Source organism: Salmo salar, chromosome 25 (assembly GCF_965601325.2).
Source record: "Salmo salar chromosome 25, fSalSal1, whole genome shotgun sequence".
NCBI lineage: Eukaryota > Metazoa > Chordata > Actinopteri > Salmoniformes > Salmonidae > Salmo > Salmo salar.
In genome coordinates this window covers 13,443,285-13,461,766 of record NC_138315.1, presented here as the reverse complement: position 1 = coordinate 13,461,766, position 18,482 = coordinate 13,443,285, and the positions used below count along the sequence as shown (strand labels likewise).

The following is an 18,482-nucleotide window of genomic DNA, read 5'->3' as shown; positions in this document are numbered from 1 at the left end:
TATTTAGACACCCGGCAAGTTTAGCACTCACCATAATCATATTTACTATTATAAAAGTTTGATTACCTTTTGTTGTCTTCGTCAGAATGCACACCCAGGACTGCTACTTCAATAACAAATGTTGGTTTGGTCCAAAATAATCCATCGTTATATCCGAATAGCGGCGTTTTGTTCGTGCGTTCCAGACACTATCCGAAATAGTAAAGAAGTGTCGCGCGCATGGCGCAATTCGTGACAATAAAATTCTAAATATTCCATTACCGTACTTCGAAGCATGTCAACCGCTGTTTAAAATCAATTTTTACGACATTTTTCTCGTAGAAAAGCGATAATATTCCGACAGGGAATCTCCTTTTCGGCAAACAGAGGAAAAAATCCTAAAGGCGGGGGCGGTCGGGGTCACGCGCATAAGCCCAGTGTCCCTTGATCGGCCATTTGAGAAAGGCGATAATGTGTTTCAGCCTGGGGCTGGAATGACGACATTCTGTTTTTTCCCGGGCTCTGAGCGCCTATGGACGACGTGGGAAGTGTCACGTTAGAGCAGAGATCCTTAGTAAATGATAGAGATGGAAAAGAAGTTCAAGAAATGGTCAGACAGGCCACTTCCTGTAAAGGAATCTCTCAGGTTTTGACCTGCCATTTGAGTTCTGTTATACTCACAGACACCATTCAAACAGTTTTAGAAAATGTAGGGTGTTTTCTATCCATATGTAATAAGTATATGCATATTCTAGTTACTGGGTAGGAGTGGTAACCAGATTAAATCAGGTATGTTTTTTATCCAGCCGTGTCAATACTGCCCCCTAGCCCTAACAGGTTAACGTCAATTATCTTAAAACACGTAAACTCTGATTTTTTCATTATTGTATAAGTGGGTATCTTAGACACAGTATGCTCTTGAATACAGGGTGAGTGTCATTTCAATAATAGAAATATAATTTATAGAATGTACCTATCCCTTCTGCAATTTAGCTGGTACACCATTTAATTTGAATTGTCATTTTAACTTCCAATTACTAACAAAAAGATGACCGCTGCTCCACCCCATCGAATGTCAACTTAAATGGGAATCTATATTCTATTATATATATTTCTATGATTTCAATAAGTTTCCTATGGAAGACTGACAGTATAATTGCTATTCCCATTCAAGTCAACATTTTCTGATGTGTGGACCTCCAACCATCTTTGTGGTACCATTTGAAAGTTGAAATTTCAATTTTATTCCCAGTTTAGCACATTTAGGCCTATCAGCCAAAACATGATACTCACCCTGCATTCAAGAGCATGCTATGTCTCAACCGATGGTGGGCACAACAAACACTTCAGATTATGTAAAATAAGCTCTAAGCTACACATGGTGCGTTGTCCATTTGACACATAATTGGTGCATTATAGGCTTCCAAGCCAGAATAACCTTCTTGACTGCTGTTTAATAATTAATTGTCGGACACATCCAACCTTTTTTAAAAGAAGACTGATTTATTTATTTACTAGCAAGCAATGAAAATGTCATTGTATAAAAGGAAGTCCACCCATCAAGTGCCATAGCCTGCCTACAGGCTAGCAATTCTACACCCCTGCGCATCTAGCGGTTTAGCTGCTGGAGCATCAAACTACAGTTGGAAAGAGGAGAAAGAGACAGTTTAATAGAAAGACTAAGTTATCAAAACAATTGCTTATAGCCATTAGTAAATACTCCCGCTATTAGGTTAAGTTTATCTACATGACAATAAAGTTAATAACAAAATGTTTTTTCAAAATATGTATGTAGGCCTATTTAAACAGTTTTGACGGTTATTTGAATTTTGACGGTCTTCATCCATGATCGTCAGTTACATGGTTATTCAATTACGGTCACAGCCCTACCACAATCTCCTGAATTTTTGGCCATTCATGTCCAGAAAGTCACTTTCTGACCACTTCTACCATGGGCAAATATGTATGGAAAGTTTTGTTCAATCAAAAGGGGGTGCGGTCAAAAAGTGATTGAATTTAAATGGAACGACCCTCTACAGACTTTCTCTTCACCAGTTTTAAATCTCTACATGAGTCTCTATTGTAGGGATTTCTAGGTCAGTAAGACATTTCATAGAATTGGCATCTTAACACAGAAGGGTAGATTGGGAAAAAAAGCAATAGTCAGGACTCTGACATCATAGGGACTCCGAGCAGTTCCCTTTGTTTAAAGCAGATGTGCACGTCTAATAAATCACTCCTGGGTTTTGGTTGATGAACATTCCACAGGTGTTCAGCCTGAGCTTAGCCTAGAGAGTTTGCGGATAAGACTTCATGGCCACTCATCACCACAGCAGCAGAGGTTTATTATTAGACTACCTCACACTGAACTTTTAGTAATATATAGGCCTATATACCTCTAAGAAAAAGACCACAACTCAGCGCTCTAATACAGGGGTTGGAAGTGGTTCAGGGAACATAACCGAAAACTGGAAAATAACAAACAATTTCAAAAAACAGAAACAGAACCGGGAACGAAAGTGATCCAGACTGTTCCGGAACAGAACCGTTATTTTAAAAGCATGGAAACCGGTTAATATCATTATTTAACGTTCCAGGATTTTTTTTCTAGTCCCACAAAAAACACAACAAAGTGCATCTGCAAAGCCCTCACTCTGTCACTCAGAAATGTATTCCAGTGTCTGCCTGCCAGCTGAAAATCTTTGCCTGTGTGTGTGCGTGTGTTTAGCATACCTGCCCCTCTGAAGCATAGGCTACTGTACTGACATTACAAGCATGATTCAGAAGATAGGGATAGAGATTTTTTATTAGCTAGAGAAGAATGGATTAACTTTTTCAATGCTAGTTAAGGGTTCCAAAACGGTTCTCCGGTTGTCCCCATTGGAGAACCCTGCTTTGGTTCCAGGTAGAACCCTTTTTGGTTCAAGGTAGAACCCTTTTGGATTCCATGTAGAACCCTTTGTGTAAAGGGTGTTACATGGAACCCGAAGGAGTTCTACCTGGAACCAAAAGGGTTCTACCCAGAACCAAAAAGGGATGTTCAAAGGGTTATCCTGTGAGGACAGCCGAAGAACCCTTTTAGGTTGTAGATAGCACCTTTTTTTCTAAGAGTGTAGATATCACGTTTCACGTTGAATTTATTAACAACAAAAAGGTAAGATGTTTTTTATTCTGGTGCCGCTGTGCACACACAATTTTGTTAGCTTGCTAGCTCAAAGGACATTAAGTTCCATAATTGAAGGTATAATTCATGCTAGGTATAATTCTGTGGACCTAATTCAGATAATGCATGTCATAAGATGTCAAGCACTTCAAGTATCCTCCTCAACCCTCTCTCGCTTTCTCCCCACCGGCATAATTTCTGTCGCATCTTTTGCCAAAGGCTACACTTGTCTGTTCATTATGCATGTAAACAACTAGCTTGCCTGCTCTATCCGCACTCATTGCTGAAGTAATTTAATGAGCAAAATACTGTTGATTTCACAAGTTAAAAAAAGTAACAGAAAGAACTGGTTTGAACCAGTTCAGAACTTAGTGGTTCTGTTCTGAATTAAATGATTGGAAAATGATTTGGGTTCCAACCCCTGCTCTCATGTAGTGTTGTCATGATAATAAAATATTACTAATGATATGATACCAGGCCAAGTTTCACGATAACGAGTAGTATCGCGATATCACGGGGGGAAAACCAGTGGCCTGGCGCCCTGTTTGCCCCATCCTCTGGATGCTTGTTCCCGTTTTCTAAACATTCTGCGCATGTACTACACCAAAACACAGTTCAAGAGTAGCTGACCCTTTTAATTATTCCCGTGGCCATCAAATTTGCCTAGACCTACTGTCAAGATACCAGGTTGTTAGCTACAGTGCCTTCAAAAAGTATTCACACCCCTTTACTTTTCCACATTTTGTTGTTAGAGGTTGAATTTGAAAATGATTTAATTTAATTTCTTGTCACTGGCCTACACACAATGTCAAAGTGGAATTTTTTATTATTTATTTTTTACAAATGTATTAAAAATGAAAAGCTGAAATGGCTTGAGTCAATAAGTATTCAACCCCTTTGTTATGGCAAGCCTAAAGTTCAGGAGTTAAAATGTGCTTAATAAGTTGCAAGGACTCACTCTGTGTGCAATAATAGTGTTCACACCTCATGTCCACCAGAAGCATCAAACTCTTTGCATTCCAGCAGAAGTAATTTATTGTTAATGGAGCAGTCCGCAGTGCTACGTTTGGGGTGCACGACTAGGCTGTGTTACTTTTCTGTGCCGTGGTACAAATCGACACACACAGACTCCAACTAGCTAGCTTTAAGCCTGTTGAAAAGCGAAGCACATGTGTGTCATGTACAGAAAATGCAGGCTAGACATCCGACAAAACAAACGCATATGCATCTGGTGGACATCGAGCATCAGTCGAGCAGACACAGATTCAACAACAAAGACCAAGGAGGTTTTCAAATGGCTCGCAAAGAAGGGCACCTATTGGTAGATGAGTAAAATAAAGACATTGAATATCCCTTTGAGCATTGTGATGTTATTAATTACACTTTGGATGGGGTATCAATACACCCAGTCACTACAAAGATACAGGCGTCCTTCCTAACTCAGTTGCCGGAGAGGAAGGAAACTGCTCAGGGATTTCACCACGACGCCAATGGTGACTTTAAAACAGTTACAGAGTTTATTGGTTGTGATAGAAGAAAACTGAGGATGGATCAAACACATTGTAGTTACTAGGGATGCCCAATATATCGGTGGACATATCAGAATTGGCCGATATTAGCTAAAAATGCCAACATCGGTATCGGGCCGATGTCTAGTTTAACACCGATGTGAAAGAACAACGTCAAAGCAGATGTGCATACCTATATAACGTAGGTACATGACGTAATGACGCCAAGTAAAATTTTGCGCTACACCTGCAACACAGCATTCCTAACCTAGCCCACAATGTCTGCTGTGTGGATCGAGCAATCAACAAGTCGAGCAGTCATTTGAAAGAGTGAGACAATTCAAAGATGAAAACCATTAACGCCAAGATAATGGAATTCATTGCTCTTGACAATCAACCGTTCTCTGTCGTGGGTGATGTTGGCTTTCACGATTGGTCGAGCACCGGTACACACTAACGTTACCAAGTGTGCTATTGTTCAGATGTTGCCCTACCGGAGTTACACAATGCTATTAGCTTCACAACATACATTGGAACGCTGTTTGGGTCTTTGCGTGTCAAAAAAGATACACGTCAAATAACACTATTTGACAATAACACCATTTGACATGTTAAATAAGATTTTAATTTGACACGTTAAATAACACAGTTCTAGTATAGAATGTTGTGTTTTCTGACTTTCCACATGCAAGCCAAGCACCACCACTACTATCAGTAGCACTGTCAAAGCTGTTCAAAAAAGTCTGCAAACAAGCAAACACCGGCCACGAACGATGTGTTTACAATACCGCGTTGGTAATAAAGCATTATTTGTTTCACCGCAACTCCTGGGGTAGCTAGCTAGCTTTCGCTTGTTACCTAGCTAGCACCAATACAACCAGCCTGAAAACAATAACCAGTAAAAACTGCAGTCATTTTCACTATTCTTAGCAATGATTTAGGAATCCTTGTAAGTATTGTTGTTCGCCTATTGAAATTGAACTTCAGTTCATGAAAATAAATAGCTAGTCAGCTACTTAACCCTGTTGCCCAAAGCTAACATTATAAGCAGCCAGCTAGCTTCATCTGGACAGTGAGGCTCGACCTGACCGGGTTATGTGTTGTGAAGCTAGCCACAATAAGGATTAGGCACAACAGTGGAATTTGCTGTTTGCCTTCAAAATAAAAGTACCCTCTTTGAAAGTGATGCAGAAGGTTACAACTGGTGAAATCATGCCATATTTAGACTAGATCATGTTAAACAAGGTTGGTATGTGAAGCAATGAAATGGGGTATCAGTCTACTCGGTGACACCCACAGAATACAACTGTGAAGAGTTTATGCAAATATTAGCATTGTAGCTCTTATTGCGGGACTGGGACTGTGTGAAATCACCTCCCCAGTCAGCCTATTATGTGTATTGACATTCATATTGCATTGTACAGCTTTACCTAACGATTGGGGATCAATGAAATGTGGTATCAGTCTACTCAATACCCAAGATATTTTTTTCCCAACGTTCTCCTCAGAGTTATCAGACTCCAAAACATCCACGCAGTATTGTTTTTCCTCAAGAATAGTGTTCAATACACATAGGTTGACAATAAATGTGGCTCAATTCACAGTCCCGCAATAAGAGCTACAATGCTAATGTTCTCTGGATGTCACTGAGTAGACTGATACCCCATGTCATTGATCCACAATCCATAGGTAAGGCTGTACAGTGAAATAAGTATGTACTCAATGCAATTCTAAAGTATAATGCATCCAGGGTGTTTTCAACAGATTTTTGTCAAATTAACAAATTATTGTCTTTTGTTGATTTTATATAACAGTCCAACCTCGATTAGTATGATCTATTCAATTATGGCATAATTATACTATTTCTATGCATTTGCAACACTGTCAGTGACATACTTTTATTTTAAAGGATAACCGCAAAGTCCAATATTGTGGGTAATCCTTATTGTGGCTAGATTCACATAGATGGGTAACACCACCATTAATCAAATAAGAACTGTCTTATAAATTATGGTTATTTTAGATGATGACACCTAGCTATATAGTTAGCTAGCTATGAGCTAGCATCCATGAGCTAGCTAGGTTTTGTTTATAACCAGCACTATAGGTGTGCGAGACAACTTTTCCAGCATCATAGCATACGTATCGATGAATCGTTGTGACTAGGGTTGCACATTTTGGGGAATATTCAGAGGTGGAAACTTTCCATGGGAATTAACTAGAATATATGGGAATTAACAGGAATATATGGGAATTAATATTAATACCATTTACCAATACCATGTGTTTTGCATTGATGTACTTACCATATCATATGGAGACAGAAACATAAACCTTTTACCTTATCATTAGTAGACATAATTGCAAATTATTAAATCCTTCCAATAGAAATAACATTTTAGTTATGAATTGAACTTTAATTAAATTAGTTGACTCTTCACATGGGATGATTTCACTGAACAACAAAAGAAAGGGAATATTGAATGATCCCCAATGATCCATCGCACCTCCCAAAAACGTTTTCAACATACATCTGTAAAATGATAGTCTAGAAACTAAAGCTTTGGTTGTCTTCCTCTTAGGCTTCTATGTCTTTTCCCTGGTCCTCCTCAATGTCCACCTCTTGAACATCAGTCTCTGAGGCCTCATCTTCACTGTCACTTTCCAACCTTGTTGAGGATGGCTTGTTGTGAAGCTCAAAAAGCCTCACATTTTCCCGGATGGCCACCAATATTTCACTCCTTGTATCAGTCAGCCTGTTTGTTGCGTGCTTTGGTGTGTGTGTTCCCAAACAAGGACCAGTTGCGCTCTGAGGCGGCTGATGTTGGTGGGATTTGGAGGATGATGGAGGCAACAGGGGAAAGAGCCTCAGATCCAAAAAGTCCCTTCCACCAGGTGGCTGATGAGATATGTTGGCACGACTGCCATACTGCATATTCATCCCAAAGCCCTTGCTTGGAAGTGTACTTCGCCAGACTGCTAAGAACCTTGCCCTCATCCAGGCCAAGGTGGCGAGAAACGGTAGTGATGACGCCATAGGCCTTGTTGATCTCTGCACCAGACAGGATGCTCTTGCCAGCATACTTGGGGTCCAACATGTACGCTGCGGCGTGTATGGGCTTCAGGCAGAAGACTTCACGCTTTTGGATGAATTTCAGAACTGCAGTTTCCTCTGCTTGGAGCAACAGTGAAGTGGGCAGGACAGTACGGATTTCTTCTCTTACATCTGCAAACAGAGTCTGAACATCAGACAGGATGGCATTGTCTCCCTCAATCTGTGCAATGGCTACTGCTATAGGTTTCAGAAGTTTCAGGCTGCTTACAACTCTCTCCCACAATACATCATCCAGGAGGATCCTCTTGATGGGGCTGTCCATATCGGCAGACTGTAATATGGCCATTTCTTGGAGAGACTCCTCCCCATCCAGTAAAACATGACAACCCCACCCTAAATGGTGTTGCTGGGCAGCTTCAATTTGGTGCCCTTATTCTTCTCACTTGGCTTGGTGAGGTAGATTGCTGCTATAACTTGATGACCCTTCACATACCTAACCATTTCCTTGGGTAGAGTGTATCCATTGTTTTCAGTGCCATGATAACCAGGAGCAGATTCAATGCATGAGCAGCACATCCAATGGGTGTGATGTGAGGGTAGGACTCCTCCACTTTAGACCAAGCAGCCTTCATGTTCACAGCATTGTCTGTCACCAGTGCAAATACCTTCTGTGGTCCAAGGTCATTGATGACTGCCTTCAGCTCATCTGCAATGCAGAGACCGGTGTGTCTGTTGTCCCTTGTGTCTGTGCTCTTGTAGATTGATGATGTAGATAATTATTAATTATTCCTTGCCCACGAACATTCGACCACCCATCAGAGATGATTGCAATACAGTCTGCTTTCTCTATGATTTGCTTGACCTTCACTTGAACTCTGTTGAACTCTGCATCCAGCAAATGAGTATATAACGCATGTCTGGTTGGAGGGGTGTATGCTGGGCGAAGAACATTCAGAGATTTCTTCCAATACACATTGTCTGTGAGCATCAGAGGTGAACCAGTTGCATACACAGCTCGAGCAAGAAATTCATCAGCAATTCTCTGACTACATTCCTCCAATGAGTCAAAAAGCCTTCTGATTCCTGGAGGACCACGAGCTGTTGCTATCGATAAGGTGTCTGATTCATAATTTTCACCTCAAATAGAAGTAGAGGGACTTTTGTCAGAGGTTGCTTGTTGTGAGCACTGAGAGAACTTTATGCACTTGGCCAGATGATTCTGCATCTTTTTTGCATTCTTCACATATGATTTGGCACAGTATTTGCAAATGTACACAGCTTTTCCTTCTACATTAGCTGCAGTGAAATGTCTCCATACATCAGAAAGTGCCCGTGGCATTTTCCTGTAAAGATTAGAAAAAAGTATATAAAAAAATACCAAATACAATTCCATGTACAGATAAATAGTTAAGCAGTTAGATTAAACAACTCCTTAGAAGATAAATGTTTTAAAATGAAACATGTATGGAAACAGGTGAATTAACACTCCTCAGTTAGCAGGCTCAAGCGAGCTAAAAACCCACATGGTAACAAAAACTAACGAGCAGAAATCGTTAACAAGTTAGAAATGATTTAAACACACTTTGCTGTAGGCTACAATTTACTCGTTAACAGAAAAACATGTATGTCTTATAAAATATATTCACCCACCCAGTATTGTAATCAAAACTTACCAGAAAGCATGTAGTCCTTGGCTCAGACAGTGTAGTAGTGTGGGCTCAATAGCATCTCATTAGTGTGCAAGATCTTGAGAATCAGCTGTACATGTGATGGAAGAGTGCACTGTGCATGCAGAGTTGCAATTCCATTGAATTGGGGATAGTTTAACCAAAATATGCCACAACACCTAGACTTGCCTTATGTGTATCCCACAAAAAAGGTTCATTGTTATAAGCTAACTTTTTTGATGAGTTTAAGAAAAATTCCCCAAATTCCCAGGCTTAACTTCCCATCGAAAATTTCCAAAAAATGTCTGGAAATTTACCGGAAAGTTTCCGACCCTTTGCAACCCTAGATGTAACATTTGAAATACGAGTGATAGTGTAATCGAAAGTGTATTAACTACGTAAAAAATGTATGAACGCGTTATATTATTATGTCACGTGCAGTCATATTCAGGTCCTGATTGGTCAACACGCTTATTTGACACGTCATATAGTGTTATTTGACGTGTAACTTTTTTGACATGCAAAGACCCAAACGGCATTCCATAGAAATCCTGGTTGAGAATGAAATGCCTGAACAAATGAACAACAAAACAGCAAAGCAAGTAAGTGAAAGAAATAGGTTTTCATTATGTTTTACTGGTAATGGGGACATAAATAAATGCCAACAAAATCCCTTTTTGGTCAGTGCTCTCTGTGTGTGTGTGTGTGTGTGTGTGTGTGTGTGTGTGTGTGTGTGTGTGTGTGTGTGTGTGTGTGTGTGTGTGTGTGTGTGAGACCTTTATTTAACTAGGCAAGTCAGTTAAGAACAAATTCTTATTTACAATGACGGCCTACCCTGGCCAAACCAGGACGACGCTGGGTCAATTGTGCGCCGTCCTATGGGACTCCCAATCACGGCCTGTTGTGATACAGCCTGGAATCGAACCAGGGACTGTAGTGACACCTCTTGCACTGAGATGCAGTGCCTAGATCGCTGCCCCACATATGGCTCAGATCCATACGTGTCAATGACTATTTGCATATAGAGTGCATTCGGATAGTATTCAGAACCCTTCCCTTTTTCCACATTTTTACGTTACAGCCTTTTCTAAAATGTCTTTAAAAAAAATAATCCTCATCAATCTACACACAATACCCCATAATGACAAAGTGAAAACAAGTTTTTAGAATATGACAAATTTATTACAAATAAAAAACAGAAATACCTTTTTACATAAGTATTCAGACCCTTGGCTATGAGACTCAGAATTGAGCACGGGTGAACCCTGTTTCCATTGATCATCCATTATATGTTTCTACAACTTGATTGGAGTCCACCTGTGGTAAATTAAAGTGATTGGACATGATTTGGAAAGGCACACACCTGTCTATATAATTAAATACAATTGTATTTGTCACATGCGCCAAATACAGCAGGTGTAGACCTTACAATGAAATGCTTACTTACAAGCCCTTAACCTTTGCATTCCGGTACCGGTTGCCATGCAGTAGCAGAGAGAACAGTCTATGACTAGGGCGGCTGGAGTCTTTGGCAATTTTTAGGGCCTTCCTTTGACACCACCTGCTATAGTGGTACTGGATGGCAGTAAGCTTGGTCCCAGTGATGCACTGGGCCCTACACACATCCCCTCTGTTGTGCCTTGCGGTCAGAAGGATCTGAGGACCCATGCCAAATCTTTTCAGTCTCCTGAAAATAGGCGTTGTCGTGCCCTCTTCACGACTGTCTTGGTGTGTTTGTACCATGATAGTTTGTTGGTGATGTGGACACCATGGAACTTGAAGCTCTTAACCTGCTCCACTACAGCCCCGTCGATGAGAATGGGGGCGTGCTTAGTCCTCCTTTTCCTGTACGCCACTATCATCTCCTTTGTCTTGATCACGTCGAGGGAGAGATTGTTATCCTGGCACCACACTGCCAGGTCTCTTACCTCCCTCCCTCCTCCCTCTGAAGTAAATCCTTTGCGTCCGACTCGTTAAAGAAAAATTATTCGAACAGTACAAGGTGAGTAATCGCTGTCCTGACATCCAAAAGCTCTTTTCGATCATAAGAGACGGTACAAAATAAGTTACAAATAACGTACAGATCTGGGGAAGGAGGCACAGACCTTCCAGAAGGACAATCATCTCTGCAGCACTCCACCAATCAGGCCTTTATGGTAGAGTGACTGCCCACTTGGGAGTTTTCCAAAAGGCACCTAAAGGACTCTCAGACCATGAGAAACAAGATTCTCTGGTCTGATGAAACCAAGACTGAATTATTTGGCCTGAATGCCATGCATCACATCTGGAGGAAACCTGGCACCACCCCTACGATGAAGCATGCAGGGACTGGGAGACTAGTCAGTATCGAGGGAAAGATGAACAGAGCAAAGTACAGAAAGATCCTTGATGAAAACCTACTCCAGAGTGCTCAGGACCTCAGACTGGGGCCAAGGTTCAGCTTTCAACAGGACAACGACCCTAAGCACACAGCCAAGACAATGCAGGAGTGGCTTCAGGACAAGTCTCTGAATGTCCTTGAGTGGTACAGCCAGAGCCCGGACTTGAACCCAATCTAATATCTCTGAAGAGACCTGAAAATAGCTGTGCAGCGACGCGCCCCATCTAACCTGACAGAGCTTGAGAGGATCTGCAGAGAAGCAACTCCCCAAATACAGGGGTGTCAAGCTTGTAGTGTCATACCCAAAAAGACTTGAGGCTGTAATCACTGCCAAAGGTGCTTCAACAAAGTACTGAATAAAGGGTCTGAATACTTATGTAAATCTGATATTTAAGTTTTTTATTTCTACATTTCTACATGGGGTATCGTGTTTAGATTGATGAGTAAAAAAAAACAACAACAATTTAATCAATTTTAGAAGAAGGCTGTAACATAACAAAATGTGGAAAATGTCAAGGGGTCTGAATGCTTTCCGAATTCACTGTAGGCCTACTGCAGCAATGATTGGTTATGGCGCACCAGTCTGTGTAGAGTACAGGCCTGAGTAGTGCCTGTCAATGCAATAGAATCCTACTCCAATGCACTCTGCCTACAAGAAAATATCTCTTGCACAGTTAGTTTTGCATACTAAATCTTGCATAGTTTGTTTTGTTTCGGTATGGTACATTGAAAGTGTCTAATATTGCACTGCTTCAAGCTCAATTCCCACAGTAGAGCGATATGTTGACAGTGTTCAATAAAGGGGAAAACAAGAAAGTTGAGTGAAGTTCAATCTCGTTCTTCTTTGCGCAGGCTGACATTTCTTCTGCACCGTCCGAGGGGAGTTGTGCGCGCTCGCAGCTTAGAGGGAACATTGGTCATAACACAGCGATTTAGCCTTCCATTTCTCTCTGCAGCTTTCTAAATGCTTAACACATTTTTTTTTATCAATAACTGCTGTTTCATCAGGAGGTAAAGTTACAACACACACACATTTGGTTGCACTCACACAGGCTTGGAGTCACATACAGTATTGTAGCCCACTGAGGGTTTTTATGAGAGTCCTTTCATGAATGAATTATTACCATGTCAGTTCGATGGAATGCCTCATTGAGTCGAATGTGTTAATTAAATGGTGCAATCATAAAACATTTGGCAGACCCAAATAATTGTCGTTTCTAAACTGGATGTTCTCAGTGAGCTAATGAGGTCACTGAAATTTCACAGGGTCGTACAGTAGCTTTGTTTGCTTGCCACATTCTCTCTCTTCTCTCTGCCTGAGCTGTTCTCCTGTTCAGAAACCAAATCCTCCAGCAATCTAGCAAGGCAACTCAATATGCATCTGTCATTCTGTAAAATTTTAATTGATGCCTAGAGGGAAGCAGGGCAATTAAATGGTGGTGTTAAAAGAGCTAGGCGAGCGATACATACAAACTGCTTTGAACCCTTGAGAAATTGTACATGCAATTACACAATGCCTTGTACCCTATAGGCTAGATACTGGTGAATGTAATAGCCTGTGTACAATTTGAAGATTAGACCTAGCCATTGTCAGCTGAACTGAGCAGATCATAGCACCAAGAACCAAGGATGAAATGATGATATATTGTTAGCTTCCTATTATTAACTGTGAGAGAATCCTATGACAGACAAATAATGTCTAGTTACACTACATGACCAAAAGTATGTGGACACCTGTTCATAGAAGATCTCATTCCAAAATCATTGGCCACTCTTCTAGGAAGGCTTTTTTTATTTTTATGTATGTACCTTTATTTAACCAGGAAAAGCCCATTGATGCCCAGAGTCTATTTTTTCAAGGGAGACCTGGCCAAGAAGGCAGCGACAATCAATACATTACATAATTAAAACATACAACAATACAACAACATGATCCAGCCTAAAAAAACATTTACACTCCTCTGTAACAGAGTCTCCCATCAATATTTAAAATGAATCCAGTGGCACTAACATATCTAGATGAAGCATGGATTGTACACTATTCCATGCCTCTGGTGCACAAGACGAGAAGGCAGCCTTGCCTAATACTGTAAATGTCCTGGGGACTTTAAGTAGCAACCACCTAACAGACCTGGTATGGTAACTGCTGGTGGTGAAGTAGACCAGATTACAGAGATAAAGAGGGGGTTTCCCCAAAATGGCATTGTATTTGAACACAAACAAATGTAGATTTCTGTGCATAGAAAGTGAGGTCCAACCTACCATTTGGTACAAGGTGCAATGGTGGTGAGTGACTTGGCATTTGTAATAAAGCGCAAGGATGATAATAATAAGAGTCCGCTAGATGTTGGGACATTGCTACAGGGACTTGCTTCCATTCATCCACAAGAGCATTAGTGAGGTTGGGCACTGATGTTGGGCGATTAGGCCTGGCTTGCAGTCGGCGTTCAAATTCATTCCAAAGGTGTTCGGTGGGGTTGAAGTCAGGGCTATGTGCAGGCCAGTCAAGTTCTTCCACACCGATCTCGACAAACCATTTCTGTACGGACCTCGTTTTGTGCACGGGGGGCATTGTCATGCTGAAACAGGAAAGAGCCTTCCCAAAACTATTGCCACAAAGTTGGAAGCACAGGATCGTCAAGAATGTCATTGTATGCTGTAGTGTTAAAATTTCCCTTCACTGGAACTATGGGGCCTAGCCCGAACCTTGAAAAACAGCTCCAGACCATTATTCCTCCTTCACCAAACTTTACAGTTGGCACTAAGCATTGGGGCAGGTAGTGTTCTCCTGGCATCCGCCAAACCCAGATTCGTCTGTTGCTCTGCCCGATGGTGAAGCGGGATTCATCACTCCAGAGAACGCTTTTCCACTGCTCCAGAGTCCAATGGCGGCGAGCTTTACACCACTCCAGCCGACGCTTGGCATTGCACATGGTGATCTTAGGCTTGTGTGTGGCTACTCGGCCATGGAAACCCATTTCATGAAGCTCCCGACGAACAGTTCTTGTGCTGACGTTGCTTCCAGAGGCAGTTTGGAACTCTGTAGTGAGTATTGCAACCGAGGTCAGGCGATTTTTACACGCTACGCGTTCAGCACTCGGCGGTCCCGTTCTGTGAGCTTGTGTGGCCTACCACTTCGTGGCTGAGCCTTTGTTGCTCCTAGATATTTCCACTTCACAATAACAGCACTTACAGTTGAACGGTGCAGCTCTAGAAGGGCAGAAATTTGACTAACTGACTTGTTGAAAGGTGGCATCCTATGATGGTGTCACGTTGAAAGTCACTGAGCTTTTCAGTAAGGCCATTCTACTGCCAATGTTTGTCTATTGAGATTGCATGGCTGTGTGGTCGATTTACACCTGTCAGCAACAGGTGTGGCTGAAATAGCCGAATCCACTAATTTGAAGGGTTGTCCACATACTTTGTATATTTAGTGTATATCACATTATTAATAAAACAACCTCTTATTATGACAATCTTCACACCATCTTCAGGATTTATTTTACCATGGGAACACCTAAAATTCCACAATGTTGTTTCCAGTAATAACATCAGAGAGAGGGCTAGAATGAGCAGCCTCAGTGCATGGGGTTGGCAAGACACACAACAATGCATACAAGACCCTGCTTTGTTCTAACTCCGAGCACAGAGGGGCCACAGCAACAGCCACAGTTTTTAAATGATAATTTCACAACAGGTCCCTCAAACCAATGAAACAACAATGACACAATAAAACCGTTCCCATAATAATCTGAATAAAACACAAGACCCCTTTTGCAAACAGAGGATGGGAGTGTGATTGCACATCCCACTCAACTTCAAGCCTATGGAGGGTGGACTGACAACCCTCTGTCACATTTGTTATTGGTGTCAACTAGGGCTGGCACAATTACTGTATAACCCACGGTTATGGAGGAAGACCGTCATGAAAATAAAATAACTGTTTAAAACAAAAATAATAATACTTATTTTATTTTTAAACAGTTGACTGACGATGGGATTTGTGAGGACATGTATTATTTATTACATTGTTAGCCCAGAAAATCTTAAGTGTTATTACATACAGCAGGGAAAAACTATTGGATATCAGAGCGGTGTCAACTTACCAGCACTACGACCAGGAATACGACTTTCCCAGAGCGGACCCTTTCTTCGTACCACCCAGGGCATTTGAACTGATCCCAGAGGCCAACCCAAAACAACGCCGCCGGAGGAGAGGGAGTCGGAGCGGTCTTCTAGTAGGACTTAGGAGGCCCGCACACCCCCACCGCTTCTGAGTATATTACTCGCTAATGTCCAATCCCTAGATAACAAAGTTGACGAGATCAGGGCAAGGATTGCTTTCCAGAGAAACATCAGGGATTGTAACATTCTCTGTTTCATGGAAACATGGCTCTGTCGGGATATGCTGTCGGAATCGGTACAGCCACCTGGATTCTCAGTGCATCGCGCCGACAGGAATAAACAACTCTCTGGGAAGAAGAAGGGCGGGGGTGTATGTTTCATAATTAACGACTCATGGTGTAATTGTAACAACATACAGGAACTCAAGTCCTTTTGTTCACCTGACCTAGAATTCCTCACAATCAAATGCTGACCGTATTACCTCCCAAGATAATTATCTTCGGTTATTGTCTGAGCAGTGTATATCCCCCCTCAAGCCGATACCACGACGGCCCTCAAGGAACTTTACTGGACTTTATGCAAACTGGAAACCATATATCCTGAGGCTGCATTTATTGTAGCTGGGGATTTTAACAAAGCGAATTTGAGGAAAAGGTTACCGACATTCTATGAGCATATTGACTGTAGCACTCACGCAGGAAAAACACTGGACCATTGTTAGTCTAACTTCTGGGATGCATACAGGGCCCTACCCCGCACTCCTTTCGTCAAATCTGACTACGACTCTATTTTGCTCCTCCCTTCCTATAGACAGAAACTCAAACAGGAAGCACCCGTGCTAAGGACTATTCAACGCTGGTCTGACCAAACAGAATCCACGCTTTAAGATTGTTTTGGTCACGCGGACTGGGATATGTTCCGGGTAGCCTCTGAGAATAATATGTACAGTGTACACCGAAACGGTCACTGAGTTTATCAAGAAGTGTATAGGAGATGTTGTAGAAACTGTGACTATTAAAACCTACCCTAACCAGAAACCGTGGATAGATGGCAGCATTCGCGCAAAACTGAAAGCACGAACCAAAGCATTTAACCATGGCAAGGTGAAGGGAATATGGCAGAATATAATCTGAGTAGTCGTTCCCTCTGCAAAGTAAGCAAACAGGCAAAACGTCAATATCGAGATAAAGTGGAGTCGCAATTCAACGGCTCAGACACAAGACGTATGTGGCAGGGTTTACAGACAATCACGGACTACAAAAGGAAAACCAGCCACGTCGTGGACACTCACATCTTGCTGCCAGACAAGGTAAACACGTTCTTTGCCCGCTTTGAGGATAACAGACTGTGGGCTATCCTTCTCCGTGGCCGACGTGAGTAAGACATTTAAACGTGTTAACCCTCACGAGGCTGCCGGCCCAGACGGCATCCCTAGCCGCGTCCTCAGAGCATGCGCAGACCAGCTGGCTGGTGTGTTTCCGGACATATTCAATCTTTCCCTATCTCAGTCTGCTGTCCCCACATGCTTCAAAATGGCCACCCTTGCTCCTGTACCCAAGAATGCAAAGGTAACAGAACTAAATGACTATCGCCCTGTAGCACTCACTTCTGTCATCATGATGTGCTTTGAGAGACTAGTCAAGGATCATATCACCTCCACCTTACCTGTCACCCTAGACCCACTTCAATTTGTTTACCGCCCCAATAGGTCCACAGACGATGCAATCACCATCGCACTGCACACTTCCCTATCCCATCTGGACAAGAGGAATACCTATGTAAGAATGCTGTTCATTGACTATAGCTCAGCATTCAACACCATAGTACCCTCCAAGCTCATCATTAAGCTTTAGGCCCTGGATCTCAACCCCGCCCTGTGCAATTGGGTCCTGAACTTCCTGACGGGCCGCCCCCAGGTGGTGAAGGTTGGAAACAACATCTCCACTTCGCTCATCCTCAACACTGGGGCCCCACAAGGGTGCATGCTCAGCCCCCTCCTGTACTCCCTGTTCACCCATGACTGCGTGGCCATGCACGCCTCCAACTCAATAATTAAGTTTGCAGATGACACTACAGTAGTAGGGTAGATTACCAACAACGACGAGACAGCCTACAGGGAGGAGGTGAGGGCTCTCGGAATGTGGTGTCAGGTAAATAACCTCTCACTCAACGTCAACAAAACAAAGAAGATGATCGTGGACTTAGGAAACAGCAGAGGGAGCACCCCCCTACCCACATCGACGGGACAGCAGTGGAGAAGGTGGAAAGTTTTAAGTTCCTCGGGGGTACATATCACTGACAAACTGAAATGGTCCAGCCACACAGACAGTGCCTCTTCAACCTCAGGCTTGTCACCTAAAACCCTCACAAACTTTTACAGATGCACAATTGAGAGCATCCTGTCGGGCTGTATCACCGCCTGGTACGGCAACTGCACCGCCCACAATCGCAGGGCTCTCCAGAGATGTTACGGTCTGGACAAGGCATCATCTGGGGAAAACACCTACAGCACCCGATGTCACCGGAAGGCCAAAAAGATCATCAAGGACAACAACCACTCGAGCCACTGCCTGTTCACCCCGCTATCATCCAGAAGGCGAGGTCA

The 18,482-nt window shown here is 42.4% G+C and overlaps 1 protein-coding gene across 5 annotated transcripts in view; it reads right to left on the bottom strand.

Annotated features, from left to right (window-relative positions):
• The window catches only part of LOC106586176 (protein TANC1), a 285,715-nt gene that overhangs the window by 264,216 nt on the left and 3,017 nt on the right, over positions 1 to 18,482 (bottom strand). Inside the window, exon 2 of one of the 5 annotated variants that reach the window (XM_082968891.1) lies at positions 15,859 to 16,055. The exons of the other annotated variants lie outside the window; for them this stretch is intronic. The gene's annotated coding sequence lies outside the window, so the exon portion shown is untranslated. The remainder of the gene's footprint in view (positions 1 to 15,858; positions 16,056 to 18,482) is intronic. 5 annotated transcript variants of the gene reach the window in all.